The 12,833-nt window shown below is 44.0% G+C and overlaps 2 long non-coding RNA genes across 2 annotated transcripts in view; one reads left to right on the top strand and one right to left on the bottom strand.

Annotated features, from left to right (window-relative positions):
* The window catches only part of LOC144768713 (uncharacterized), a 79,933-nt gene that overhangs the window by 23,146 nt on the left and 43,954 nt on the right, over positions 1-12,833 (top strand). The window contains exon 2 of the long non-coding RNA XR_013598613.1: positions 26-110. This is a non-coding gene — a long non-coding RNA (uncharacterized LOC144768713). The remainder of the gene's footprint in view (positions 1-25; positions 111-12,833) is intronic.
* Positions 12,643-12,833, bottom strand: part of LOC144768714 (uncharacterized) — a 242,652-nt gene continuing 242,461 nt past the window's right edge. The window contains exon 5 of the long non-coding RNA XR_013598614.1: positions 12,643-12,761. This is a non-coding gene — a long non-coding RNA (uncharacterized LOC144768714). The remainder of the gene's footprint in view (positions 12,762-12,833) is intronic.

Raw genomic sequence — 12,833 nt, 5'->3', positions numbered from 1 at the left:
AAAATGTTTGTTACTCTGTTTTCAGTTGTGAAGAACCTGAATAACCACCCACAGCACAGCAATGAAGCCTGTTATTCTTCTTCTGTTCCTCGGAGTCTATGTATACTCATGTAAGTTTGATCCAAAACTATTGTGTTTTCAAGTAGAGTTTTTATCTATCAACCGTAAAATATGTATTTCCGATAGGGGTTGGGTGAGTCCAGCTGTAGGAATTTAATGGGTCATTTGGAAATTGTACTTACCTGCTGGATTCCGATTTAAAATATTTGGCCATTCATTAGAATTCTGAATGTCCAAACACAGATTAATTCAATGTCTACTTTGTAAGTTTTGAGTTTTTTATTTATTTTTCTTATTCAGACATCATTGCACAAACATATGTGCGACAGTATTTTTGATGCAAGAAGTGCAAAGGTTAAGGCTGAAAAAAGTGTGAGAGTGAGCTGTACATAACCAGATTCCATTACAGGAACTTGAACCATTGTCTTCGTCATATGTGTATGACTTTTTAAACCCATTTATGAAAACCGTGTACAGTAGGCTTTCTGGCAGATATAGAGTATGCTATTAATGTCCACAAAGGACTCCGTCTAAGAATAAAATGGAAACTACTTTCCATTCCTCTAGGGACATTTTTAAGGGCATTATTTATCTTTTAACTCATTTAATGTGGAAGACATGTGTCCAAAAGAATCTCCAATCTGTGGTGAATTCATAGGCTGAGACAGCTATTTAGCAACACAGAAAGATGATGGATGGAATGCTGAACATTGTCAAACAACTTCGCCCAGTCACAGATCTGGGTTTAAACCATTGTTCTTTTGCTCACCACTCCATCCCAGTTTGGACTCAGCCATATGCAAACCATTCTTGACTCTCCACACTATGGTTACAGTCGAGTCCAGCCTGAATTGCCAGGTTAGCTCCATCCTTGACAGAAAAACAAGCTTCCTGGGACCGGTTTCGGGGTGTCTAACCTTCAATCACCAAGCTACCTTGAACCCAGAGCATTACGAGCACTGGACCTCAGAGGAACTCAATTCTTTACTTCTTTTCAGGCAGCTGATGTGGACTTGCAGGGCAGCTTGACTTCATTAATGCATCACAGAGGTAGAGAAAGCTGAATGAGCGAAAAGATGATGCATATAGCAGATTTAATATGAGACTGGCAAGAAAAGATGGAAACCATGCCATACCAATGCATCTTCTGTGGTATGGGAGCTGAAGGTCATCTGCTGTCTTGTGACAAGCATAGTGCCAGCCCATATGCGGCTGCTCTCTCACTTCCTAAAAACAAATTGAAATAAATCAGATTTTTTAACATATTTGTATCATGCATTTTACATTGAATATATGGTTTCCATGTCAGACAGGTCAGAATGGAAACCGTGCCGGAAACTGTGCAGTGTAATCCCAAAGCCGGAAAGGCTTGCCCTTTGGGATTATGAGCCAGTTCTGACTGGCCGACGAGGTCCTTGAGCCTGTTGGAATCCAGCTGGAATGAAAGGCCGATTTGAATTTCAACTGGCTGATACATATTCAGCCGGTTGGAATTGAAACTTACGATGGGGCCGCCCTCCATCGCAATCGACCCCTTCAACACCTTCCACAGTATGGTCAAGCTGGAGTTAGAATAGTAGTCGCCAACACCTTGCATATGTTGTGTTATATTTGGAGTGGGAATAATATATGTCAATCTTTTTGTGCCCAACACCTTCCCAAAGTTGGTTTGGATTGGAGTGACATTAATAAATGTCTACCCTTTGGTGCCCAGAACATTCCCTAACTTGGTTTAGATAGTGGGAATTAACGGTGGGTGGCGAACTCTGCTCCACCCACGGAGTTTGCGCAGTTTTGTGAACTCTGCGCCTTGCTGGGAATGCAGAGTTTGGACAAAATATCTGACTCCGCGACGTAGCAGAGTTTGCCCCTGTCACTCACCCAAGGGGTGAGGAGTAAGGGACCAGCACTGTGCAGGCACGCATGTGCAGTCCTTGCAAGACGTACAACATAGGGGTTTGCTAAATTACCACTGGCTAGGATGGTGAGGAGGAGTGCATCCCAGATATGGCAGAGAATGCCAGACCCTGTAAGTGGTCACTGCTCATGTAGGGTGGAGCAGAGCAGAGTTTTTATGCAACTCCGTGGAACTCTGCATAGTGGCAATCCGCCAACTCTGCCCACCCTTAGTGGGAATAGTAAATGTTACCTCTTTAGTGTTCAACACTTTCCCCAATATGGTTAGAGTGGAGTGGGAACAATGTCACCCCTTTAATGAACTTCAGTAGTGACATGGCAGACAAGTGAGAAGGGGCAAAAGGAGTCTAGCATTTTGGTCAGAGTTACAATCACAAGGCCTCATGGTAGTTATATTCACTTCAATCTCACTTCAGCAACACTTGATAAACGGTTAGTGTACCATTTCTGGCAACTTGCATTTGGGATGGTCCATACATGTACATTTTAATCCATATGATGGGTCCTGAATTGGTATTTTGATGATAATGCACTTACAGACAGCACTGCAACATGTGGCATGTCATGGAGTTAGATACTTGTGTTCTTTTATGCAGCAATACACACAGTCATAGACAAAGCAACATCTCAGCTACTTTGAGTATTGCATGTTAGGAAAGTAGCTAGAGAAGACAATAGCAAAAGCAGCGCTGAGAGCAAACAGGACATTGTGATATTGTGGCAGTTAAGTGTAACTTACCAGAGTCCACTTTATCCTCTATCCCTGTCAAGCCCTCAGTATGCAGAATGGCCAAGACCTTCATCTCCCTGGGTAAGAGTTTTACTTGGTACATACCCTCAGACTGAGGTAATTTCACCTCTTCCTAATGTTTCCCTGTGTAATCAAGTAGTACCAACAACAATCACTCGGCTGACTATTCTATCCCACACTTCAATTTTCGTATTGAGAGGAGTTTGCTGGACTTGGGCTCCCAAAATGTGTGGCTCTACTCTAATGATTTCATCCACCATGACTGTCAACTCTTGCTCAGAGAAGGCTTTTTTCTATTGAAGGGTGGAAAAATACAATGGTAGTGAGCATATGCATGAAAAACAAACAAGTGCTAGAGGTAAAAAGGTGCCAAAATAAATATTATAGGTGGTGGAGAGTGCTAATTTTGAAGATGAAACAAGGGGTGCCTTGTCTAAAAATGCAGAAAATGGTGGTGCCTGTCTTTCTGTGCTGCAGTTTGAAAAGCAAAAGAATGCTGGTCCGGGATGGAGTGTATTTTATAGTGTGATTTGCAGGCATGTCCACTTGCCAACGTACTGGTGTGTCATTTTTAAATCCATCCAATGGTCACTGTTGTGTTTTTTTTCGGGCTTGTACCATGGTGGTGAACTGCCGTTGGGTGATTGCTGTTTGTTGACCACCCCTAGGAGACTGTGAGCATGACTGTATAGTCGTAATGTGCTCAGCTGGTGGACCACGGACGTGGTGACATTGCTGACTGCCACAGTCAGTCCCACCAGGAAGACCGCTGTGGCCGCAATCAGCATTTCAGACAGCACAATTTGTAATATGGCGGACGGCAGTTCACTGGCGCAGCAGTGGCCTAGACAATGCGGACATGGCTCTCTGGCAGTCGGACCGCCAAACTCAAAATTAGGTCCTTAGTGTAGACTTTTGTAGGTGTTGCCATATATTCTGATTAAAGTGCGAGTAACAGTCTTGTATGGCTGTGTGGGGGTATATTTTCCAAAACTGTTTGAATCATAGCATGTTAAAAGTCTAAGATTATTTTTGAGGGGTAGTTGTTATTCGTTTGTTGTTTTATATCATGTAGGAGTTCATCAAAGGTACTTATTAGACCTGCCATTGTTTGGCGTGTTTCCCCTGTCTTTTTGATTTCTGGCCAATGGTTTTGACTCTGTTTTTGCTGGTTTTATTGTCTGTGTGCACTTTCTCACTGCTGCTCAGTGTTAGAGTGCAAGTGCTCCTACTGTAACTCTTGTTATGGATTAGTGTTTCCATGATTGGCATGTTGGATTTACTGGTAAGTCTCTAGTAACGTGCAATGAGAGTCCCAGGCCCTGTAAATCAAATGTTACTAGTGGGCCTGCAGCACTGGTTGTGCCACCCACTGAAGTAGCACTGTAAAGTTATCTCAGACCTGCCATTGCAGTGTCCGCGTGAAGTTTTTACTGCCATGTCGACTTAGCAAATGCAACCCCTTTCCAAGCCCTAACCTTATGTTTTCAAGTCAAGTCAAAAGATCTTTATTCGGAATAAAAAACATCCATAAAAGTACAAACAAAAAACACATATCAAAAGCATTCAATTCAATAATGACAATTGGAGAATAATGCAGGATAAAACGAGCACAATCGAATCTAAATCGAATCAAAATCTATTACAATAATGATAGTTTCACAACTATACCAAATTTGTCCTTCCCCAATAATAGAAGTAAAAGAAATTTGATAAAAAGACACAATTTTAAAAACCTTTCTTAAAAAGACAGACATCACATTATTATAATATTATCTAATTACACATAAATACTAAGGATTAAAATGGTAAGTTTAAAAAATTTCTTTATCATAAAAGTGCAGAATAAAAAGTGCAGTGTGCTATGGTTAAACATCAATAATAAGGGTGGCTCTCGATCTAACGGCAGCTTTGAGAAAACAACTCATCCTAAAAATAACTTCGTCTGATCCCAATACCAAAAAGGACCGAAGTGCCAATTTAAAATTAGTCAGTTCATTTTTCTTGCAATAGGGCATTAAATAATGTACAGTAAATTTTTTATAAAAACCACAGAAGAACAGGAAATGCATGAGACTTTGTTTCATGCAAGGGTTACAGGGGCAATTTAAAGTTTCAAGATGTTTATTATATCCCAGAGGGAAGTTCAGTAAATTAACTATACTCCCCTCTCGGAAACGAAACAATAAACCCCTTGCCCATCTACCAAGATGCAAACGCAAATATCTGTACGGTAGGCCAGGTTTTTTAATGTGTGGTTCAGAACAGGCCATATATTTTACAACCGTGCATTTGATCTGATTCTTTCTGTCCCGCTCTTCACTATATAAATCATACAATGCCCTTAAGATAATGGTCTTATGGGAGCGATTTATTAGGTGCGGTGATGTGAACAAGGATGCCAAACCCACGCTTGCGAGGCACTCTTTTACTGATTTCAGCCATGGAATATGGTGTCCCCTGTCACATTTTAGACAATCCAAAATAATGTCACGGGTCAATGTAGCAGCCGTATTGTTCCATAACTTTATCCAGAACAATGCTGGTCTTGATCTCACAAAATCCTCTATGTAGGCAATATTTAATTCATTATGACATACATAGGTTGGAGAACAGATGACCCCCCCCAATACCTTACGACAGAATCTATTTTCTTCTGTTTGAATGGAGGAACACTTAGTGTAGCCCCAAACCTCAGCGCCGTAAGTGCCAGTTGGCATGCATTGGGTTTGGTATATCTTCACCAGGGGGGTTATCACATCAGCTTGGGTGGGCTGCCTCAACGAGGTTACACAATTAATGGCCTTGCCCAGCTTATTCCTGGCATAAGAAACATGGGCATGCCACGTACCACTATTTGAGAATAAGGGCCCTAAATAGGGGAAAGTGTTGGTACTTTTTAAAACATTTGACCCTGAAATAATCTGGGGAATTTTGTGACTTTTTGGCCCACAGCTCATAATCAGTGATTTTTTAAAATTGGTTGTTAAGCCTAAATCGGCCATAAAAAGGACAAACCCTGAAATTAAAATACGCAGTGCCTTCGGAGTACGGCCCATCAGGACCGCGTCATCTGCGTAAAGAAGGGTGGGTATTGGGGCTCCGTTAATGTAAGGCACATCACTGGTTAGGGTGCTCAAAGTGCCGCTTAGTTTATTAATATACAAAATAAAAAGGAGAGGGGCCAGCACACACCCTTGTCTCACCCCCCTACCAATGTTAATATCGTTGGAAACTTCACCCATTTGATTCACACGTACACAAGCTTTAAGATCACGGTGTAAAAAAGCTAAAAAATGTACCAGATGGTCATCCAAACCATATTCGAGAAGGGTAGACCAAAGCCGGGAGCGATTAACAAAATCAAAAGCCGAGCTCAGATCCATAAAACCAAAATATAAAGGGGATTTCTTTGCAATGTTATATTTTCCCATGATCAAATTCAGATTCAAGCATTGTTCCACCGTTCCGACACTACTGCGGAACCCAAACTGGCTAGGATGTAGGATGTTATTCTCATCTGTCCATGTTCTTATCCTTTTAAATAAGATCCGTCCCAAGACTTTTAAGGTGTTATCTATTAAAGAAATTGGGCGATAACACCCAGGATCCAGCCTATCGCCCTTTTTAAAAATGGGAACAATAATGCTACGTGACCATGTTTCCGGAATCTCTCCTTCAGTTAAATTATTGAAAACATTGCATAGCAAAGGAGCCCAAAACTCTGGTTCACATTTTAATTGGTCTATGGAGAGCCCATCAGATCCGGGTGCTTTGTTCCCGGCGCTTTCTAAAATTGCATCGAAAACCTCAAGCGTGGAAATAGACATTGGGTGTGGAGGGGGTAGCAGCAAAGGAGTATTGTCTGGTGTTGCGTAAATTTTACCAAAGTGCGCAACCCAGATCGGGCCAGTGATGTTACAGTTAATTTCCGTCAAATTTGAGCCAATAGATCTTATTTCCTTTACCTCCCTCCAAAATCCAGTGGTATCTTTTAGGTCAGCAGATCGTGCCAGGGAATCCCAGTGGGTTTTCAGTAAATCGTTTGATCTAGTACGTAAAGCGAGCTTATACTCTGCTCTAAGCAGCCTTACCCTCAGTGTGTCCCTTGGTTCAGCTTTTAGGGCAGCTCTAAGCATCCTATTCGCTTTTGAGCATGGGGCATCGAACCACCTAGGCATTTCCTCAGCCTTACTAGAGGCTGGTCTAGAAATTTCACCTTTAATTATATTGCAGAGTTCAGAAAACGCTTTAACCACATTTATCCCTTGGTCCTCTGTGGTAAGACAATCTTTAATCAAAGATGGATGTTTCTTACATACTTCAGCCAGGATTCCCTTATTGTCTGCACCCTTCCAGATTACCCTCAACTTGTCTGTCGAGATTTCCAGACCCCTTGCGCCTATTTCGCGTTTTGGACACTTACCCCTCGGTAGTGATAAATGGATGGCAATTGGGTAATGATCGCTGTAAATTTCACACACTACTTCTGCCCTTATTAATGCCTTTGCAATGGCATGGGAAACAAAAACATAATCAATCGTCGTGCCACCCCCGTGACCAATAAAGGTGGGGAATGGGGATGCATGGTTTTCCATACCTGCATGCTCCATGCAATTAACAAGTTCATTAGAAGAGAGAAAATCTAACAGTTCTATACCTCTTTTACATGGGGGGTTTCTTGAATGTACATGTGCGTTAAAATCTCCCCCTAAACATATGCCATCAAATTTTCCATACACTTGTCCATCCATGATTACATTAATAAAATCAAATAAAGAAATAAAATTAGGATTAGGTTGGGACAGAAAATCATTGTTATAGAAATTGATTAAACACAGTTTTATCCTCTGAGTATACGAAAGTGCCATGAAACTAGGACAATTTGTTTGTAGTTCGTCAATCTTCACTTCAGCAGTAATTTTTATCCAAATGGACAATCCACCACTTGGGCGACCAACCAGAGGGGCCAAAGCAGTCCTATTATGGCAACTATACCCCTCAAACAATAGGTCCTCAACACACCAAGTTTCTTGTAACATCATTATATCATAACGATTGACACAATCCCTCCATGAAGGAATTCCCATTTTGGACTTCAAACCCGCAATGTTCCAACTAAGAATTGTTAGATTATTGTTTATATTGTTCCTCGAACATGCACCCTGGTTGGTGCTTGGGGCAGTTTTAGGTATAACCACGCTTTGTTGAATGCTTAGTAAACTAGATGGAGAAATCTCTAATGTTGGCAGGGTCCCCTCTAGGGGTGGTTCCTCTGACTGTGCTGCCTCAGAACACACAAGAAGTGGTTTAGTGGTTTCAGTGGGCAGTCAGTCCAAAGAGTCCAGATCCTGGAATATTCCAAACCTATTCTGTAACGGAAAAACTGGTGGCGGTTGCATCAACTTGTTGGGAGGACGGTAGAAATATTTTAAGGGAAGTGGGGTCACCACAGTAGAAGGTCCATAACGGCCAGGATTAGTGTTCAGCAGATATTTCGCTGTGCCCGGATTTCTAAAGTTAATTACAATGCAGTCCCCATTGATGTTTTTATAAAGAGGACCGACCCAGGTTACTCGCCTTGTGGTTATAATTTCTTTTGCTATATCATAACCCACCCCCTTATGCTTTGTTAGCCAATCTATGCACTTATTGTGAAGTTGAACCCATGATTCTCCTTGACCTTCCTTAAGCGGTGGGATTCCAGCCAGAACTAGAACATAAGGACAAGCCTCAGGTGGAAGATGTAGGGCCGGGCCTTGATGTTTGATAGGCCTGTTGTCCTCATGCATATTCTTTTTGTCGTGCTGGTTGTGATTAACAGGACCCTTCTGGGCTAAGGTGGTCTGCTTCGCTACATTACTCTTTCGAATAGAATTAGTTAATGATCCGCTTACATCATTAGCGGGAACAGAGGATTTAGTCGAAGCAACATATCCATGTATAGGGTTACATGGGGGTAAGGGGGTGTTGGTTTGACAAGCAGACGAGTTGCTGCCTGTGGTGCCCTTATTTTTAGATGCCTTTGGTGTATCTGACTGTATTGGATTAATTACAGCTTGTTGTTCCACTGTCCTTGTATTGCCGTGATCACCTGAAATAATGACATGGGTAGTAGTTTCAAGGTCTTTTAGCAATCGTTCTACTCTCATTTTGTCCAAGTTTGCTATACCTTTTCTCTTAGCATCCTCGTTTTTAATTATATTCTCCAATTTGTCAAGTCTTTTAAAAATATTATTAAATTGTTTGATCATTTGACCTTCCAAAGTTTTAAAAATAGTATCAACAACAGTCTCAATAAGGTTCCCCTCTGACTTGGAATAATGACTGGATTTGTCAATTCCGTGGAGGGGCTCAGTCTGGGTGGAGATAGATACATTATTTGACACCTCGTTGTTTATAACGACCATATCACCCAGATGCGGTTGATCCTGTGTGGGTACTATATGCTGGACCAACTTTTGTCTCTTCCCCTTATTCCACATACTTTGTGGGGTAGGTTGGTTAACAGTCCTTAGTGGCTGCTTCCGTTTGTTGTAAGTTATTTTTGCAGGGCCCCTCTTTCTCTTGGCTGCAACTTTATCAGTTCCCTTATTTCCAGCCTCTGTCGGTGTTTTTACTGAGGCATGGCCAGGGGTCACTTCTGATGCTATATATGTTACAGTGTCATCATCGTCTAGGACAATTGGTACTTCTGTATCGGGATGTGAGGATTTTACAACAATTATTTCAGGAGTTATATGGGTATTGCCATTACCATTGAGACTGGCAGTGGCATGTAATAAATTAATACTCGTCGGGCCCATTGAAAATCTCCTTTCAGTCTCAACTATCTCGTTAAACGCAGTATCTATTAATGTCTCAAACGATGTTAGCAGTATTACAGGGGACTCTGCGTCCTGAGTCAGGGTATCAACATTATCACTTGTGGCGGTGCAATTAGCCATTATGGACAGCTTATTAGGTAACTAACCTTATTGAAAATGTTGGTGGGGTGGCCCGCCCGACCACTGTTGACCTCTGAGGGCCTCAGAGGGCCCGCCCTTTGCCCGGGCTTAGCCCCGGGCGTCCCGCTCGCGTCCCGCGACGCGGGGGTGCTCCTCCTTTTGTGCGCCTCTGATAGCGCTCCCTCTGCGCTGCCGCGTCACTCAGACGCGCCGCCGCGGTGCCCGCCGGGATTTGGAGTCTCCCGGAGCGGCGGCGCGGAGTCAGCTGTCCCTTGACTCTTGGCGGTGGCGGCGGCGTGGGCAATGGCCTCTGCCTTCCTCTGGCAGTTCAGGAGGTGAGTAAATATGACTCTCGGCGGTGGCGGCGGTTCAGAAATGGTCCCCCCGCTCTGCCGGGATGCTCCTCCTTTTGTGCGCCTCTGATAGCGCTCCCTCTGCGCTGCCGCGTCACTCAGACGCGCCGCCGCGGTGCCCGCCGGGATTTGGAGTCTCCCGGAGCGGCGGCGCGGAGTCAGCTGTCCCTTGACTCTTGGCGGTGGCGGCGGCGTGGGCAATGGCCTCTGCCTTCCTCTGGCAGTTCAGGAGGTGAGTAAATATGACTCTCGGCGGTGGCGGCGGTTCAGAAATGGTCCCCCCGCTCTGCCGGGATGCTCCTCCTTTTGTGCGCCTCTGATAGCGCTCCCTCTGCGCTGCCGCGTCACTCAGACGCGCCGCCGCGGTGCCCGCCGGGATTTGGAGTCTCCCGGAGCGGCGGCGCGGAGTCAGCTGTCCCTTGACTCTTGGCGGTGGCGGCGGCGTGGGCAATGGCCTCTGCCTTCCTCTGGCAGTTCAGGAGGTGAGTAAATATGACTCTCGGCGGTGGCGGCGGTTCAGAAATGGTCCCCCCGCTCTGCCGGGATGCTCCTCCTTTTGTGCGCCTCTGATAGCGCTCCCTCTGCGCTGCCGCGTCACTCAGACGCGCCGCCGCGGTGCCTGCCGGGATTTGGAGTCTCCCGGAGCGGCGGCGCGGAGTCAGCTGTCCCTTGACTCTTGGCGGTGGCGGCGGCGTGGGCAATGGCCTCTGCCTTCCTCTGGCAGTTCAGGAGGTGAGTAAATATGACTCTCGGCGGTGGCGGCGGTTCAGAAATGGTCCCTAACCTTATGTTTTATTACATGTAACTCACTCCGCATGGGCGTAAAATCCGTTCCGCTCGCGGATTTTGCGGATTTTCGGTAAATTCGCAATCCGCGAACTCTCGTGAACTTACCGAAAATTCGTAAATCCGTGCGAAGCGGATTTTTTTGCTTGGTCGCACTTGCCAACTAGAATACTATACAATTTCGCGGGAGTAAACACTTGCGAAAACGTAGATGCGGCGGGCAGCGACAATCTCGCAATTGCGAGATTGCAAAATTTGCAATTTCGCACAAGAAATCCACCAGCAGGCAGCATAAACCTTGAAAATTATGATTTTTATCAGAATAAATCCTCAGGTTGACATTTGCCTGCACTTTTTTTGCAAGGAGTCCATTTTGGGGGGGGAGGAAGGAAGTGCCCCACAGTCTCCAACTTCCTGTTCCTGTCCAGCAGGCTCCTCTCGGTGCTTTCTTCATGTGCTGTCACTTTGATTTGGATCTTGACCTGGAAGCACTCAGCAAGTGCAAAAGTTCAATCTTATCATTAGTAACCATTCCCTGTACTGCCTGGAAGGATTACTTTTTGTGGATGCTGCTGGATATTTGGATTTTTGCAAAACTGAAAGCACTCAGCAGGTGCAAAAGTTCAATCTTATCATTAGTAACCATTCCCTGTAGTGCTTCCTGAGGGGCCCCTTCAAAGTTCAGTTGCCTACTTGCAACTATTCTATGACCCTGCTCTGACCCTCACAGCAGGCTCAGAGAAAGCAATTACAGATAAGGAAGCTGGTTGCAGCCAGGAAGTTCAAATTCAGTAACACATTAATCAGCCCCTAATTCATTTATGTCAGTTGAGGCAGGGCAGGTGTGCTTTTCCACCCATAATCTACAGTGATGAACTAGAGGGTGGCATGGGTGAGCCAGATGGTGGCATGGGTGAGCCAGAAGGTGGCAGTGGTGAAACAGAGGGTGGCAGTGGTGAAACAGAGGGTGCTGTGATGAACCAGATGTAGAAACAACATGTTCGCGACCGTTGCTACCCGAAAAGTAAGTTCGCGTTTGCGAACTGGTACAAAATCCTCGCGAACTGGCAGAAATCCTTGCGAACACAAAAAAAATAAAAATTCCGCAAATTCGCGAGAGTTCGCGGATTTTGCGGATTGCGAATCCGTAAATACGCAATTTCGCGGATTGCCAATTCGCAAAATCCGCCCATGCTTACTCCTAAGGTAGGATCAAGGTACCCCTTTGGGCAGGGTGCAGTGTATGTGAAGGGTAGGACATGTACTGGTGTGTGTGTGACATGTCCTGATAGTGAAATACAGTAGATTTCAGTTTTTATTATTGAAAGGCTATCTTCCCATAGGATGGAATGGGAGAAACTTTGTAACATCTTCCAAGTATAACTTTTTGTGGGGGCAAGATTAAGAAATGGAGCTTAGTATGCCTAAACACAGAATTTAAAAATGCATTTTTTGGTAAAGATGATTTTTATATTGTGTGTTTGAAAATGCCACTTTTAGAAAGAACATTGATGAGGATGCACTCCTTCCCTTGTTCTTTGACTAAATGCTGAAAGCTTCATGTGTGAAATGGGTGCCATCAGTAACTGTGAATCGCCCCCAGTCACAGCAGATACTAAATTAGTCCAAAAGGCACTTTCTTCATGCACCAAACTATCACACTGCGATATGGGAAATAATCCCTCCAATGTAGCAAATCATCTGGGTACTCCAATGTAAACTCTCTATACCATTTGATTATTCAGATCCTTGTACATTCACTCTTATACTTTTCACCACTACGGAGACAGGTGGTTGCACTTTATATTCTTTATTCAATTTTTCATGTCAGCTGTATGCCCGTCCAGGCTTCCTAACAACAGCAGGCAAAGTACAATCAAATAATGAAGTAGACTCATCTGTTCATCCAATGCATTTCGAGCCAGTGTAGCTTTTCGGCAGGGGTCTCTAGAACAAATAAAGGAACAACTCAGCTAAATACTTAATATAAACCCAATGTATTAGATGATAATGTATTTC

The sequence above is a fragment of the Lissotriton helveticus genome, chromosome 7 (assembly GCF_964261635.1).
Source record: "Lissotriton helveticus chromosome 7, aLisHel1.1, whole genome shotgun sequence".
Taxonomy (NCBI): domain Eukaryota; kingdom Metazoa; phylum Chordata; class Amphibia; order Caudata; family Salamandridae; genus Lissotriton; species Lissotriton helveticus.
Note: the sequence above shows the minus strand (reverse complement) of the source record. Positions and strands in the feature narration are given on the sequence as shown.